The sequence below is a fragment of the Cylas formicarius genome, unplaced genomic scaffold (genome assembly GCF_029955315.1).
Source record: "Cylas formicarius isolate icCylForm1 unplaced genomic scaffold, icCylForm1.1 PGA_scaffold_1__22_contigs__length_36826433, whole genome shotgun sequence".
Taxonomy (NCBI): Eukaryota; Metazoa; Arthropoda; class Insecta; order Coleoptera; family Brentidae; genus Cylas; species Cylas formicarius.
In genome coordinates this window covers 34,917,374-34,923,345 of record NW_026844264.1, presented here as the reverse complement: position 1 = coordinate 34,923,345, position 5,972 = coordinate 34,917,374, and positions in this window count along the sequence as shown.

Genomic DNA, 5,972 nt, shown 5'->3' with positions numbered 1-5,972 from the left:
TTTCTTCCAAGTGACATATAAAACAAAACACTAGGGTCAAAGTGGGATAAATGCCCTACAATGGGATAGATGACTCCGCAATAAAGGAAAAAATTCGTAGAAAATTAAATAACATGTTTATTTGCTGTCTTAGTTGCAATAATATATTATAAGGTTTTCTTATCCAAATATACCGTAAAACTAAAGTAAATGGCACTTTTCTAGGAACAAATGGCTCAGCCTTTTAATCATTCTTTGGGTAAACTTAGCAGCCTAACAACGTCCATTAAAAATTATTTAAAACTTTACCGAACTAAATTTAGGAATAATCAAACTTAAAACAAATCCGTCCCTTAGGACTTCTTTGGACAAAAAACAAATCTTCCTTCTTAAAAAAAACTAACAGCAATCAAAATTTTCAAATAATCAACAAATATAGAGCTACTGTTTACTTTGGCCAAGTTACTTATTCTTTAAATTCACTTTGGTCAGTTTAGAGCTGCAAGCTTCTCCTTGTGTCCACATCTATTACAATAATCGCCATATAGAGTGCAGTGCAATCTTCGTGTAACCAGAGTTTACACATCAGGCACTGAATCCAGTCCGCCGTGGACTTGGTACTTGCATAGTCATCGAAACATTCTCTGCATTGAGTATTTTCTTTATCAGATTTAGTCTGGCCAGATTCTGATTCATCGAACTCTTGTTCACTTTCAGAGCTAAACATCGGTCCTTTCTTTTTAGGAACTGATTTTTGGTTGTTTTTTCTAGGTTTGTCTGGTGTTTGCTTCTTAGCTTTATCTTTCAACTTAGCTTTCTTAGAGTTATGTGTTCTTCTGAATTTAAAACGGCAGCACCTTGCTTGCCTCTTTTGTATAATAGAACAGGAATTTTCGGGACAGGTGAACATTCGTTAAGATATTTACTTGCAGTTTTCCCAAAAGCTTTGCAAAGGGCTTCTTCGCGGCATTTTGTCTAAAATAAAAAATGAAATTAGGTGATACGCTGCATTATTATTTGTAAAGTCAATTTTCCTACTAAGTTGCATATTAACTAGATAGGTTATTTAAAAAAATCTTACCTATAGCCTAAGTACCTGTGAATAAGTCATAGAGGATATATGCATCTAAGGGCGTCTATACTCGGTCAATAGTGGGGCCTCTATCCTTTTTAGTAGGGACAGACGCCCCAGCAAATAAATAAAAATACTTAAATAATTTCGTAATTTTATAAACACACCTTAAATATAAATGATACATACTATTTAAATAACAATACACACTTAAAACTTACCTTCGAAAACGAAAGTTCTGAACACGTCAAAATGTCATTGTCACAAGAATCATGCAAGCATGCATTCTGGGTTATGTATTGATTATGATCTGTTGCTGGGAGTTATATTCTGAAGACTGGGACGGTGTGTATGATATGCTAAACTGATGGCATGGCGGTAGCTGCTAGTTTTTTTTTGCTTGAGCTTTATAAATCTAAGGAAGACTTCTTAATCCTTCACCCATGTGCTGAGAAATTTTCTTTTTTTTTTCATTTTTACTGTTACATAACTGTTACATTGTTTGTTCTATCTGGTGCTTTCATGCGTATTCTCATTATCCGGTACTTGGGTAACCTGAATATCTTGGGATGTATCCGCTATGATATGAACCATGTTGAGGTACATTTTCCAAGAATTTGAACCTGTCGTCGGACTCCGACGTTACTTCTTTTGATTCTAAAAGCTCGGTCACAACACAGCAACGACAGGTGTCGCTGTCGTCTAAGAGTACCGTCGCCTCTTAAACATTTGAGGTTATGACGAGAGGTTATCAAGCGAAAGGATTTAAAAGGTTTTAGCCGCGACGACGACGCTCGAGTGCTTCGTTTGTTTTCTGAAACGATGAAACGATTGTAAACATGCAGCGGCCCGGGGGTGGTGAAACATATTTCAAATAAACCACATGCGAAGCCGCACTCGAAAACCCATAAACCGCCCCATGATGCCGACATAAGTGGTTGTTCGAAAACGGCTGCTTTATAAAAAAACGGGTCCCTAATCAACAAACCGAGGTGGCAGACGGATTACCGACGCCAGATTTTTATAGAACCACCAAGTTGACAGATTCTGTTTAGTTTTCCGCTTTTGAGAGTCGACGCCCGCCTAGAAGAACAGAACAAGCTAAACGTTAATCATTAATGATCTTTCTTTCTTTTTTAGCCTTTAGGAATCAATTGAAGGACATCATCCGCAAGGGCTGCACAGACGGCATCTTAAAAATGACCAAGTTCATTGATTGATTGATTTGTAATGAGGAAATTTTGCCATCGTCATCATCATGGTGATCGTGAGACAATTACCAAAATGATTCACTTGGGGTTACTCTAATTATTCGTTATTTTGATGCTGCATATACTCACTGAAACAAACTGGGACACTACCTTATCTCAGAAATTATAGGGGATGGGCGCAAAAGTTATATACAAATCTTCTTTTTATTTGAATGTTGTATATACAGGGTGTTTCATTTTTCGTGAGCAAGTATCAACTTTCCTATTTTAAATGGAACACCTGGTATATTACTTCATTTTTGAATTCTGTACAAAATTCTAGACATATTTTGTGTATAACGTTCTCTACCTAAGTCTAACCGTTTTTGACATTTTTAACTTTTTATGCGAAAAATAACGTTGAAATTTCATAAGAAATTTCGATACATGTTTATACAGGGTACGCTAGAAATAAGATTAAAAATAAATGGCCAAAAAACTTTTTTATAATAATGCCATATAAGTTCAGTATGTTAATGACTTCCTTAGTGCCATTTTATATATTATCTGTCCTTATTATTCTGGGATATAAGAAGGAGCAGGATAGAAAAGTTAATCCGATTAATTTAAAAGACAGTCGCCGCCATTACGTGGTGTGTTATTATTATCAATCGACTATCTCGACTTGTAGCGCCATAACGGTAGCGGGAGTGGCAGGAGCCGGTTTCATATATACAGGGAGCCCGCGTACATTGATATTAACGCGTAGGGCACCTCTCGTATCTCCTGAGAGTGTTCCGTGATAAAAACAAGTCGATGGCTTTCCCGTCGGCCATAAAACAACAAACCTCGGGCTCGGTATATGCGCCTCAACTACCTGGACCCATTAAGTTTCCCCACACCAACACTCGACTTGACAAATTGGCTGATAATTTTTAATTGACTACCACTATTATACGGGAGCTTGGAGATATCTTTTCGTCTACCACCGCGGCAGTAGGTAGAAGCCTTTACATTTGAAGTGTTAGGTTTGTCTATATTTATTTCAAGGTAGCACGAATCTATCCGTACAATACGCCTCTTGGCGGAGAAACGTTGCTTAAATTATCCGTTAAGCAGGATATTTTCGAATTGAATTAAATTAAATGCCACGTCCGGTTTTCGTTTAAAAAGAAACCTTTTCTATACGGATGTCTTTTTTAAGCAAATCGACGGCGCGCCAAAATATCTAGTTCTTAATTACCAACTAATGTTAATATTAGAAGAATGTTCTTTTAACTTTTACTGTTTTTTTTTACTTTTACAGTTTTAATGAAATAAGATAACATCCTAACAACAAGATAAATCAGGGGTTCCCAAAGTGTGCGCTGTAGAAAGTAGAGACTTACGTCGCGCGCGTCGCATGTCTCGTCGCACATAATTTAACCCAATATTTTGAAATTCTGCTAGAGAATAAAACCTCAACAATGTCGGTAGAATCGATTTGAAAGTGGTATATACTGTAAGACAAGTTTTACATTGACACAAAACATCACATTCCTGTTATTTTTTTTAACTGGAGTTTTGTAATTATTTTAATTAGAAAAGTGCGATAGATATTTACTTCCAAATTTGAAATCACTTTCTTGCGTCACCCGGTATATCTGATAGAACATTTTTTTTGTGAATTCACACTCTCAACGAGGGGAACGTTTCATAAAGAATGACTTCTCATCTTAAAATAACAAATACAGATTTTTTTTCTCTCGGGAACCCCATCCGCGGACACACTGTATATTAAACTGACAAAAGAAGAGATCGATGTTTTAGCTATATATGGTTAACAGAAAAATTAAACCGCACCGTTAGAAATTAAAAAAAAAATGTACACCCGTTTCTCATTTTTCAACAGGTTCCACAAAAACTGAACCTTTTAACAGCTTCGTTAAGCCTAACAGTTTAAAAAACATAATGATGGTGTCATAACTATAAAGTTTGAGTTTCATTTCGACATTTGGAAGCATTAAAAGGTGCGTATATTACAGAAACCCTCCTGCTAGCCATTTTTTAAACTCCCATCAACTTTTTTCGGAAATGCCCGGTATATTCGAAGGCAAATGCAAAGGACGCGTCCTCGCAGCTAATGGCCGTCGAACGAGTTAATTAGTTCCGAAACGTTAAGTGTCGAAAAACCGGTGAAGGGGGCGGGGGGGGGGGGCAACCCCTCTTACTTTTTATGACAGTTACGTAAAACGAGACCCCCGACGCCCGTAAGGTTAATTTTATGCGAGCTCATCTAACCTTTGTCGTCGACGCTGAAAACGAAACATTTGTCTTTCCGTTTATCGGAAACAGGAGACAAATTTTAAAATATAATAATGGGCATCGTTGTCCTTATGTATACTTCGACCAGAAATATAGTGCTTATACAACCGACCCCGTCATTAACTTTGCCTACTGTTTATTACTTCAACACCGTAGCCCTTTATAGAACACCCTACCGAGCTGGCCCTTACCTGTAACCATTCCAAGACCGTCCTAGGAATTTATCTACCTACGCTAATAATATAATGTAATAATAAAGTATCAGTTACTATCGCTACTATCGTCACGTAGTTCAATGATCAACTACGCTACTAATCGTTCTCGATAAATATTTTCTTCTTTTATTACTCCTTTTCACAGTTAGACCAGCTTTGTACTGATATTTTCGCTACTTCTTTCTGAATTACGTTTATTTCTTCTTATATGAGCTTTCAACTCAGACTAAATCATCTTGATCGGGTTAAATATATGATGATAGGGGGTAATCTCAAAATTTCACGTCCGTTTTGTTGTAGAGTATTTGGCGATAGTTTTGGCAACAATTTATTTTGAAACCAGTCCCCAAATATTTCCGCGATCGTGTTTCCGCGATAATTCACACTTGAGTCTAGACGTTCATTGATTGTCAGTACTTTTTTATGCAGTTTTTCTAGGGTTATATGCTAATAATTAGATGTTCGACCAACACAACAACAACAAGAAGATTGTTGTTAATCGACAGGCCACAAGACAAAAATTATAATTTTCAAACTTACCTGTGAGATAAATAGAGTACAGGTACGTACCCTTACCCTTTGAACTGTCCAGTGAAAACAGCTTCGCAGGGCCAAAGCTCGAGAATCAATTGCATCATTTGCGTATTATAAACAGTTCCGTTGTTTTGCTTACCAATATAATGCTTAATGAAATGATTTAAGTGCTATTATTTCATGATCGAACAATATTTTTTCTAAATAAGCGCGGACATATTGACATAGTTAGAAATTCAAGATAATTATGACTTTTTTGACGTTTTAAGAGACTTTAATACCAAAATATACCCTTAAGAAGGGTAAAAATTCAAATATGCACAAATATTCATTGTCGTGTAAATGATAAAAACCAATTCAACGATGTTCTTTATTATATGAAAACGTATTTATATTATCATATTTATATTTTCATTTTTAAGCAGATCAACAGGTATGAATACTTTACTTACCCAAAAAAACCTTCTTACTTACTTATTAAGTAATTGTCTATCCGTTTTATTAAAATACATCAAAAAATCGAAGTACGAATACGAAGTACGGAAAATCTGAGGTTCATTTTTGAAATGTTTGTAATAATTTCTTATCATTTTACTAGCGTGTGTCTGTAAGAATTATTAATTCTGTCAAGGCGGTTTTTTGACAATTGACATTTTGACATTTTTTAAAGGAAATCAG